This window comes from Cryptomeria japonica, chromosome 1 (assembly GCF_030272615.1).
Source record: "Cryptomeria japonica chromosome 1, Sugi_1.0, whole genome shotgun sequence".
NCBI lineage: Eukaryota > Viridiplantae > Streptophyta > Pinopsida > Cupressales > Cupressaceae > Cryptomeria > Cryptomeria japonica.
Window position 1 is genome coordinate 410,242,574 of NC_081405.1, and position 12,662 is coordinate 410,255,235.

General features: G+C 38.1%; 1 pseudogene; it reads left to right on the plus strand.

The window, feature by feature from the left end:
* Nucleotides 1-1,887: 1,887 nt before the first annotated feature.
* LOC131066344 (ATP synthase subunit alpha, chloroplastic-like) overlaps nt 1,888-12,662 on the plus strand; it is a 54,639-nt pseudogene continuing 43,864 nt past the window's right edge.

Genomic DNA, 12,662 nt, shown 5'->3' on the forward strand with positions numbered 1-12,662 from the left:
TTCAAGTTTTAGTTGTTCCACTTGCAAATTATTTTGTAATACCACCCTATAATCTATTAAGGATGGCTGCTCCTAGACCTTGGGGTACTGCTTTTGGTCCTTTGAACTTGACCACACCTTTGCATGAACTTCCCAAAGGTACGTGGAAAAATTTACCCAAATTTTTGGGTGATGGTTCTCAACACCCGGATGAACACATTGCTGCCTTCTACATCATATGTGGAGTCCTAGGTGTTGAGCATGAAAATGTTTTGGTGAGACTATTCATTGAGACTTTGCATGGAGCTACTATTGATTGGTTCTATCATCTTACGAACGCTTGTATCACAAATTGGGCAACTCTCAGAACATTGTTTGAAGCAAGGTTCAAATCTGTCGAAGATGATCACACATTGCTAGCTCAGTTAATGCAAATGAAGAAATAACCCCAGGAAGCTACGCGTGAATTTGTCACAAATTTCAAAAGATTGCACAATCGATTCCAGTTGCTTCAAGACCCACTACTGGAAACTTGAAATGTTTTTTTATCAACGCTCAATTGCCATAAGTGAGTTTTCTTTTGTGAAGGAATAATCCTACAGATTTGGCCACTGCTAAACAAATGGCTATATCGGTTGAAGATGATCTTATCCTTGTGGGTAAGATAAGGAGAGACCCTAACAAAGTTAGGAGTAATCAAGTTGTCGATACATCTTTCTCTTTAACTAGTTCTACTGATCCCATGATATAGAAGCTAGCAAATGAGTTGTTGGCACTTAAGAAGCAAATTTCCTCACAAGGAAATACTTCTTATCATGATGTTCCAAGAAGGACTTATCCAAACAATGCTTCCAATTATGCAATGCGTAACCAGAATAAATTACCTCCTACTCCAAAGAGGCTTGCATTGGAAGCACCACCCCAAAGTTCAGCTACAGGGTATTATGAAGCTGAACAGAATGATTTCCCCCCCTTTTGGTGAATAAGATGCCAATTCACATCAAGAAGGTGATGCAGAGTTGGCTGGTGACTCTAATATCAGGTTTATGCAATATCAAGAAGATGATACACTAGATATGCATGATGGAGATGTCTTTGCAGTATTCACCCATTCGCAAGCAGAGGCAACTTAGCCACCTATCATTGCAAAGAGTGATGATTCTACTCAAATTAAGGACTCTCAATGTTTTCCAATTTCTATTGTGAAGCGTGGGACTCCCATACCAAATCCTGCAAAAAACAATGCTATCTCAATGGATGTCGTGAAGGATAAAAGTGTAAGTGATTCTTCAACTACTGTCAATTCTTCTACACATGCATCGAAGACTAGTGTACCAAATCTTTTAAATTCTCAAAATGAGAATCCAAATCCATCTTTGATGACGAATTCCTTTTAGTCATTTGATATTTTAGATCATGCTAAGAAAACCAAAATACAAATGTCTAAAGTTGAATTTTTGAGATCTAATCCAGATCAATTTGACCATTTTGTCAAATTTGTTAAAGAAAAAGATACTACCCCTAGTAATCTTCCTAAGTCAAATTCACTTCAAAACAACTTAGTAACTTCCCCTTCTCTTGTAGAGAAAATAGAACCATTCTACATCTCTTTGTTGATAAATGGTTATAAGCTTAGTAACTGTGTAATTGATTCTGGGGCATCTGATAATGTTATGCCTTAAGAAGTTGTTGATGCCCTTGGCTTAACTTTGACCAAAACATTTGGAAGGTGTTTCTCTATGGATAACAAGCAAGTTCCCTTGATTGGTCAAATCAGACACATAGTTTGCTTTTGCTTCATTCCCAAAAAAGAAAATTAAGATGATAGTAGTGGTAGCCGATGTACCGGCCTCCTATGGTCAATTGTTGGGAAGAAATTTTTGTAGAGATGTTGGGGGTGAGTTAAACATGGATATGACTAAGGCTCATATTCCTCTTAAAGGAGTTGTCCAAAGGTTACTTCCAGAAAAAGAATCAACATATACCGTTGTCAAGTCTGACGATCAGCGGGCCCAAATTCTTTTTGAATCATTGGGTATGGGTAATTATTTCATGCATGTTGATGATGGTTTAAAGGTGACTCCTAAGAGTGAAGGTGTCATTCCACTCAATAATGTTCCAGTTGATTGTGAAAGTAGTTGTGAAAGTAGTGTTATGGAATCAAAAAGATCTTCAACTTCATAACAAGCAATTCTCAATTTTGATATCGTCAGCATTGGTAGTCCAGATGATGTTTGGACACTAGATTTTGATGGTGGTTGTTCTTCTACCAGATCAGGAGCCAGTATTGTTATGGTTTCCCCTGAGGGTAATCTTTTCCCTTTTTCCTTCAAATTGCAGTTCGATAAAACAAATAAAAGTGTTGAGTATGAATCACTCCTTTCGGGAATGAATGTCACTCAGAAGAAGGGAATCAAGAACTTGCATGCTCGAGGAGATGCTGAGTTAATATTCTGTCAAGTTAGGAACATATATCAAATAAGGAGAAAAAGGTTGCGGCACTATTGCAACCTTGTATGGGATCTAATAGAGGCTTTTGATGCTTTTGATATATCTATGGTTTCCTATGAATTCAATGACAAGGCTAACTCATTAGCAATATCAGCAACTTCTTTGGTTCCTCACAAATATTTTTTCAGGCTCAACTTATGTTGTTGAGTTAGTTTTCCGACCAAGTGTTCCTAACAACTCTGATCATTGGCAAGTATTTAATGATGATCATCATGTAATAAATTTTTTGCAGACCACTGACAATTTTGATGATCTATACTTGAAGGTAGTCACTACCATTCAAAGGATGCAATTGAAAGTATTGATGTAGAAATGAGAGAAAAAAATCTGCAATTAAAAGGAAACAAGATCCCCAAGGGTCTAGTTTCGCTAGAAAATCTTTTTGACAAGCATGATCGCTATGTTAAGAAGCAACAAAGATCAGCTACAGGATCAATGGAATATGAACAAGTAAACATTGGGACTGAAGACAATCCAAAAATGATCAACATTAGAAAGTGTTGTTCACAAGGAGAAAGGAAAAATGATGAATACTAAGAGGGGGGGTGAATTAGTATGCCAAAAATCTTTGCACTTAAACACTTTGCAAGACTGACAGTAAACCGGTAAAACAATTTAGCAGACAAATCGGTTAACAAACATGCAAACCAAATAGCTAATAATGCATTCACCCACGGAAGCACAAACACCATAACACAAGATTTTTTGACATGGAAACCCAAATGGGAAAAACAACAGTGAGATGGAACTCATAAGTAACTATCTGCAGAATAGGAACCAGACCGGTTAAGGTCTTACAATGTTCTTTACCAGAACAGATCCTGTTAGGAATCTCAATCTCTGTTAGGAGATAAGTCTGATTAAAGACTACCTTGCTAGAGGATTTTAGATCCACAGATGTGAACCACCTTGTTAGAGGATTTACAAAAGGCTTTTGGGCCTACCTGGTTAAGGGCTATATACTTGTCAAAGATGTGAGTAATCAACAAGTGTTTGATCTAGCTAGTAGCATAGACTACTTGGTTAGATCCTTGGTAGCTCATTCCTAATGCACTCTAGCATTACTTGAATCTTCTACACATTCATATTCTCTCCAACTCCTCAGTCACCTTAAACCCTAGCAACAACATAAAATTTCACTATATCCACATCAACAACCTAAAACCCTGGACATGATGTCCTTTTAAAGGAATCTAATTGCATGTCGGTCCAATAGGATTACATAACAATTTCCTAGGTTCAATGAACTTGGACATACTTGGTACCATGACACAAAAAGCACCGTTAATGTGTCGACACCGTCAAACAATCAGTGGATGGTAACTCATCACAAAATGTTGGTTGGTAACTCATCACAAAGTATTACTGGTTCATACAAATTGTCGATTGCCGGTTTGACAAAAATGAAGACTGGTAAAAATGTGTTATGTCGCTTTAATCCCTCATACCACTTGGGTTCCACGAACCGCTTGGGGTCAATATGCCACTTCAGATCGGGAAACACATTCTACAAAACATCAATAGTCTAAAGACTATAATACAACATATCGGTTGGAACAACTACCGGTTGTGCTCTAACTCATACATATAAAGAGGATCTTAATGCAAGTGTGTGTCCATCAATGACAATCACAACATAAACATCAAAAATGCCAACAATCTCCCCCTTTGGCATTGATGGCAACACTTAGGAAAATAAAATTTTGACATCTAAGTGTTTTACAACAAAATCATGCCATTTGCAAAATTGCTCCCCCTAAGCATATACGCTATCCCTTTGACAATACAATGTATAACAATTTTGCATAAAGAGCATAAACATTGAGATATTTAGAGCATATAATCAAAATTTTGATTACCAGATACTTCTCCCAAATATAATTCTTCTTCCCCTTTGCCAACAATGACAAAGTACAACCCTGTTTCCATTTGATATTAGAATAATAAAAGTTTATGACAATAAGGAATGATACTTGTCAAAAACAGATTTAAAATCTTGCAAGAATTGTTTCATTGACAAAGACCAGGACTCAAGTAGGGAGATGGCTATTTCTTGCTCTGTCTACATCTAGGAGACTTGTTCTTCCATGGCATCAATTATTCTCATCTCCTGTGTAACTATTAAGGCATCCAGGTTCAGATAGCACTTCTGAAGAATTTGCAGTCATGGGAGTAGAACTTGTTGTAGCTCCTGCAAATCTCTAGACTGGGTGTTGATCTTTTGCTCCATTTTTGTTGACTGGATGTGAAACTAGTGAATGGTTTGCCCATAAGTTGTAAAGGAATCATAAGGTGGCTTGAATGTGCTCATGTAGGACTACAGGTCTATTTGAAGCTTTTGCTTCTAAGCTAGCACATCATCATAGAACAGATGGGGTTGGCAGATCTTGCTGAGTAGTAGATTCCCCTCATCTAGAGCATCCCTTATATCCTTTTGTTCTTTCTTTAGTTCAAACTGAAGCTCATTTAACTTCTTCACCAGAGCTATATTAAGAGCTTTTTGATGCTCCTTCTTGAAATTTGCCTTTGTTGCCTCTTCTAGGCTCTGCACCTGATCATCCACTACTATGCATAGGAGCTTTAGTTTGGCCAGTGGTGAATCAGTGTGGGGAATATTTGTACTAGGTATCAAACCAGTAAGAGTGTCTACAGCCGCTTCAATTAGATCCTGCTCCTTCTTCCTTCGAATAATTTCAAGGTGCTCTTGAGCAACCTTGATGCTCTGCATTAGCTCTGTTTCACTTGCAGACTAGAGATCGATAGGACTGGTGAGATCAGTTAGTTTGGCTTGACTCCTAGTTGCCTTCGGAGTCTCCATCTGGGTGCTCTTCTCCGCTTCTCCTACCTTGTCTTCTTCCACTTTCTTCTTCTACGCTTCTCTCCTCTTCTCCGCTTCCTTATCCTCCTCAGCCTTTTTCTTTTCTACTTCCTTCTTCTTCTCCTATTCCTTATCTTCCTCTTCCTTCTTCTTACTCTCTGCTTCCTTCTTTTTCTCTTGTTCCTTCTCTTCCTCTTCTTTCTTTTTATTTTCATCTTCTTGCTTCTTTCTCTCTTCTTCATCCCTCTTCTTCTTCTCCTCTTCGTCTTTCTTTTTCTTCTCCTCTTCATCCTTTTTCTTCTTCTCTTCTTCATCTTTCTTCTTCTTCTCCTCTTCATCTTTCTTTTCTTTCTCCTCTTCATCCTTTTTCCGCTTCTCTTCTTCATCCTTTTTCCTCTGCTCAACCTCTTCCTTTGCTACTTCCTGTCTATCCTCGGCTTGCTTATCAACCTATTTAGCCTATTGCTCCTATCTTGTTCCCTCAGATGGTGTTTCCTAGGTAACATCTTCTATGTCCATAACATCGACAGCAATGGTGTTGATCGGTTCAACAACTAGATTTCCTTCATCATCAAATACTTCATCCGGTTTGGATATAACTGGTTCTTTTTCAGCTTGCCGGTTAGCTAGACGCGCTTTGTGAGACTGGAAAATAGTTGTCATATAGTGATGAGTGTCTTTTTCAACATCATCAACTCTTCCTTTTAATAAACAGAGTCTTCTTCTTCTAGTGAAGAAGAGTCCTTTATTTTGGTCAATAACATCAAATAATTCAGAATTTGACAGGTAGGGAAAGTATTGTGGAAACACTTTCTCCCTAATTTCCTGTTCCTTTTCTATCGCAATGTGCCATCTATTATCTAATGACATATATAAAGAATCTGGTGTCTGAGATTTAATCTCTGATGGTGACCGGTCATTAGCACATAAATACTAAATTATTTCCTTTTCAACCGCTTCCTTTTCATCATCATTAAAGTCATCAAAACACTTAATTAAGTCATGTAGCACTTTTCTCCTAATATTCTTTATTGTTCTTTGACAATGTGTCAAAGGTTTATAGGAAGAGATGTCTATATTTACCGGTGCAGATGATGTTGGTTCATTCTTTGGCTTTCTCTTTGCTTGACGTGTTTTCTTTGGTTTTTCTCAGACATAGTTTCTTCTAAGTCTGGAGAGGTATTCCTTGTCTTCCTCTTTCTCTCGAACACTTTAGCTAGTGCTACTTTTGGTTTCTTCTTGGCTAGTGACCGCTTGCTCACTTTTGGAGTTACAGTAGTAACTAGTGTTGATGCTGCAGGCACTGCCTTTGCCTTCTTTACTACCGGTTCTTTTCCTTTCTTTGCTGGTGGTTCCTCAACTGGTGTCATCCTTTCTAGGTAGGTGCTGGTTCTCTTTGCTTGAGGATCAAGAGGTGAGGCAATAAGGGTAGAGGCATACCCTTCCAGCATATCGTATATCACCTCATAGCCCATTGGCTCCACTTCTTCTTGTCTAGGCTCAACAGCCTCCATTATGCATTGATCCACCTTGATGGTGAAATAGATATCATTCTCATATTTCTTGATGATGTCACCTGATATTCTCATTCTTTGGCTCATTTTTCTTCTGAACTCATCAAAATACTTGTTCAGAATATCAAGGTAATCAGTTCCAATTGCTTCAATGCTTTCCTTGATTTGCTTGGTCACCAGTTGGTCAGCAGACCACTGGACATCTCCTACTCCTGGAAAGTAGCCTTGGAAATAGAAGAACAACCCAACCAGTAGTTGCCCAAACTTGAACCTTAGTGCATTATCCTATTTGATCAACTTTAGATTCAATAGGAGTTGTCTCTGCATACCAGTGCACAGATCAAATGGTGCATCCTCCATTATCATTCGATAAGAAGCATTTACCATTGCAATAGATATATAGTTAATTCTACTGGCTAAGAATGTCTGGTATCCAATCACCATACATACATACTTCACCAGATCATCCTTGATAGAATTGACTGCCATGCCACGTGAGTCGTTCACTGAACCGGTGAGCTTGGACATTTCAGTTTTTCTTACTGTCCTTAGGGCTGGCACTTCCCCTATGTTGTAGAATCCAGTGACTGCATGAATTACCTGTAGAGTGATATCATGTTTTCTCTCTAGGTACATCTTATCACCATGGACTCTGCTCAAAACTATCCTTATATGATCCTCCATGAAATCTTCCAGGAAGTAAACACCATTATGGAGCTTCTTTTTCTCCAAAATATTAAACTCCAATTTGATCTTCTTATCCTTTCTTCAAAATAAACCTAACTGGGAGTGGATAGCTAGATACCCTAGGTCTTCAATTTTGCAATCTATATAGTCAGAAATTCCCTCTTCTACTATCACACCAGCCAGAACTTGTGATAGGGCATTATACTTAGACTTTCATTGAATAAAACTGGCTGACTCGACAGATGCACTAGAACTGGTATGAGATGCGGAAGCCATGATAGAAATTTTAAGAACTCAAGAAATACCTCTTGAAATATGTGAATTCAGGGCTTGTCGATTCTCCTTCACTTCACACTCTGATGGTTGCTGAATCACCGCTTTGTGTTCACCACTAGACTATTTGCAGTTTGAATTTGAATCTCCTTCGCAGTTTCTCAATTTCTCAAAATCTCTGCTTGAATCACCTCTTTGTCACTCTGCTCTTTGAAAAACTTCTCTTCGCTCAAAAAATGATAGTGAGAAATGATTTGAAAAATGCTTTTAAACATATTCCTCACCTACCATCATTAATGCTCCTCCATTAGGGCGTAAACCCTAATTTGCCTTTTTACCATTTCTGGTCTTCTGCCAAATGACAGGTATCACATATCGGTTAAGGTCTTTTACCAGTGTAAATCGGGTTCAAAACATTTCTCCATTTGCTCCCCCTAATATTTTCTGAAGCTTAGTTTGTTGGTTCTGTGATTTCCACAGTAGGTGCAGAAACTAGTTCCTCTTGTAACACCACTGGTTTCTCCTTCCAGATTTTGTTCATGTCTACTTGAATAGTGTCAACATCAATGTTACCTTCTGGAGTGACCAATATATCATCAAATATGCTCTTTCTTGATCTACAGAGTCTGGCAATGTGACCCGGTTTGTTGTAGTGATAGCAGACCAATCCAGGTGCTCTCCAAGGTCGATTGTTCATGTTTCCATTCTTCCTTTAGCATGTTGTAGTAGTGTGACCATGACCATGATAGATCATACAATTTTCTCTCCATCCGGTTGCCACTTGATAGCCACCGCTTCTTTGCTGATAATTGAAGGCATTAAACTGGTTGTGATTTCGGTTCACATAAGGTTCAGGACCAGCTCCTTGGGTCCTCTAAGGATATCTTCCAGTGTTATTCATAATAGACCTGCATTCAGATGCTCTATGCCCATACTTGTTGCATGCATAATAGTTACCATCAAATCTATAGGATCTAGGCTTATCATTTGGGAAATAAGGAAAATTGTTGTAAGCCTTACTCCTACAGACATTTGCAGTATGTCCTTCTTTAAGATAGTTAAAGAAAACAGGTTTAAACTTTTGCTTATGTTTATCCTTTGATGCCAGTTGTTTCTTTGATGTTCCAGCATTTTTACTAGAGGTCTCACCTTCCTCATGATCGGAATAACCAAGTCCATTGGTATTCTTGACCGGTTGGCAAATTCAAGCTTTTTCTCTAGCTTGACAGTGCTCTTGTTGAACTTAGCAAGTATTTCCTTTGACTCAGAGAGTTCTTTGGAAATAGTAGCATTTGTTTCCAACAAGTTTTCATTCTCAGAGATGGCAATATTTAGTTCTCCTTGCATGTCTTCCTTTTCCACTTTGCTTGCATGGATTTGAGTAGTTAGGGCACTGATCTCTTGTTTCATCTTGGAGATCTCATGATCTCTTTCTCTCACTAGATCTTCAACTTTCCTCCGGTTCTCAAGCTCTTGACAAATCTGGATATTCAGTCCTTCCAATTCCTTTCTCAGGTTGGAGTTTGATTCATTCAACTTATTTACTTTTGCAATTAGGGCTTCCATGTCTACTTCATCTGAAGAACTATTTTCAGATAGCTCCATCATCTTTTCTGCATGTTCTCTCCTTTTTACTTGAGATGCCTTGTATTTGACCATAAGATCATCATAGGATTTCTCAGACTAAGTAAGTCGATGAGTAAGCTCCCTCAAAGTGTATTCCCCCATATCTCTTTCCAAGTGGTTAAACTTATAGAAAGGTAGGCTTTGATACCAATTGATGAATACTAAGTTGGGGGGGTGAATTAGTATGCCAAAAATCTTTGCACTTAAACACTTTGCAAGACTGACAGTAAACCAATAAAACAATTTAGTAGACAAACTAGTTAACAAACATGCAAACCAAACAGATAATAATGCATTCACCCACAGAAGCACAAACACCATAACACAAGAGATTTTGACATTGAAACCCAAATGGAAAAAACCACAGTGAGATGGAACTCACAAGTAACTATCTACAGAATAGGAACTAGACCAGTTAAGGTCAGACCAGTTAAGGTCTTACAATGTTCTTTACCAGAATAGATCCTGTTAGGAATCTCAATCTTTGTTAGGAGATAAGTCTGATTAAAGACTACCTTGCTAGAGGATTTTAGATCCACAGATGTGAACCACCTTGTTAGAGGATTTACAAAAGGCTTTTGGGCCTACCCGGTTAAGGGCTATAGACTTGTCAAAGATGTGAGTAATCAACAAGTGTTTGATCTAGCTAGTAGCACAGACTGCTTGGTTAGATCCTTGGTAGCTTGTTCCTAATGCACTCTAGCATTACTTCAGTCTTCTACACATTCATATTCTCTCCAACTCCTCAATCACCTTAAACCCTAGCAATAACATAAACTTTCTCTATATCCACATCAACGACCTAAAACCCTAGACATGATGTCCTTATAAAGGAATCTGATTTCATGTCGGTCCAATAGGATTGCATAACAATTTCCTAGGTTCAATGAACCTGGACATACTTAGTACCACGACATAAAAAAACACCATTAATGTGTCGGCACTATCAAACAATCGGTGGATGGTAACTCATCACAAAATGTCAGTTGGTAACTCATCACAGAGTATTACCGGTTCATACAAAATGTCGGTTTCCAGTTTGACAAAAATGAAGACTGGTAAAAATGTGTTATGCTGCTTTAATCCCTCATACTGCTTGGGTTTCATGAACCGCTTGGGGTCAACATGTCACTTCAAACCAGGAAACACGTTCTGCAAAACATCAATACTCTAAAGACTATAATACAACATACCGGTTGGAACAAATACCGGTTGTTCTCTAACTCATACATATAAAGAGGATCTTAATGCAAGTGTGTGTTCATCAATGACAATCACAACATAAACATAAAAAATGCCAACAAAAAATTGTTGTATTATTGCAGTAGTATGTTGACGTCTTGGCATACTCCTATGAAGATCTAAAGTATTTTTGTCCCAAAGAGCTCTGCCATGACATCCCATTGAAACTAGGTATTATGCCTTTCCGTCAGAAGCAAAGGCAATACAACCCAAAGATCTCTGATACTATCTTTGCTGAAGTACAAAAGATGTTGAAAGCAAGGATAATCTTCCCCATCCACCATTCTTCTTGGATAGCCAATATTGTACTTGTACATAAGAAGAATGGCGAAATTCGGATATGTGTAGATTTCTGAAACTTGAATCAGGCATCCTTGAAGGATAATTATCCTTTACCTGTCATGGATCATGTCCTACAAGCTGTTACTGGAGCACAGATCATGTCCATGTTGGACATATTTTCAGGTTATAACCAAGTAGAAGTTCTGGAGCAAGATCAGCATAAGACCACATTTACTACACCTTGGGGTACCTTTGCATATCGCAGGATGCCTTTTGGATTAATAAATGTGGGAGCAACTTTCCAACGTGCAATGGACTTGGCCTTCCAAAATTTTCTTGGTAAGTTCATTGTGGTCTATTTGGATGATTTGACAGTTTATTCTGAGGAACGTCAAGATCATTTTTCCCACCTGCAATGAGTCTTAGAAAAATGTCGTTAGCATGGAATTTCTCTCAATCCCAAGAAATTTGTTTTAGGTGTCACTGAAGGCAAGTTGCTTGGGCATATTGTTTCAAAGGAAGGTATAAAAATTGATGTGGAAAGGGTAAAATCTATTCGTGACCTTTCCTTGCCAACAAGTAAGACTATTGTTCATTCTTTCTTTGGTAAATTAAATTTCCTGCGAAGATTCATTCCAGACTTTGTTGAACAGACTCGTCATATAGTTAATATGATGAAAGGTAATTCTCTCTTCAAATAGACTCTTGAAGGAAAGAAAGTTTTCCATCAGATCAAGGAAGCCATGGCAAATATTCTAGTTTTAGTATGCCCAGATTATACCAAAGAGTTTGTTATGTATAGCTATGCATCAGATCATACTTGTTTGGCTATACTAATGTAGAGAAATAATGAAGGTGTGGAATCACCTATTGCATTCATGAGCTATCCATTGAAGGCTCATGAGTTGAAATACTCAGAAATGGAGAAGCATGCTTTTGTCATGGTGAAAGCGGTTAAACATTTCAGGTTTTATATTCTGAATTTGCATGTCATTGCTCTTGTTCCTGATGTTGTTGTCAAGTTGATTCTGACATAACAAGAGTTTGGAACTAAAAGGGGCAACTGGGTTGCCAAGATTCAAGAATATGATATGGAAATCAAGCCCGCTAAGTTTGTTCATGGAAAAGGTCTATGTCAGTTGATAGATGACAACAAACTAATAGATCAAGTGGTGCTTGAAAACAAAGGTATTAATCAAGATCTTCCTCTTGTTCTATTTGTTAGCACTACTAATGAGTGGTATTCTGACCTGACATATCTCTTAACATATGGAACTTGTCCTGCACACCTATCAAGGAAAGAAAAGTGAACCTTAAATCTTAAAGTAGTGAATTTTGTCCTATGGGACAATGGTTTGTATAAGAAGGGTCTGGATGGCAATTTACTACGCTGTGTGGACAGACAACAACAAGTAAGATTGCTTCAAGCTTTTCATGATCTTGCTTGTGGAGGACATTTTTCTGCCCCTGTTACTACACACAAAATATTGCATGCTAGATATTACTGGCCAACATTGTTTAAAGATACATATAGTTGGGTTGGCAAGTGTGAGCAATGTCAACAATTTGTTGGTAAGACTAAATTAGTTGCACTCTCACTAAAGCCAGTAACAATTGAAGAGCCTTTCCAACAGTGGGGATTGGACTTTATTGGACCTGTCAATCCAACATCAAGTGTAGGTCATATATATATCCTCATAGCAATGGATTACTTCACCAAATGGGTGGAG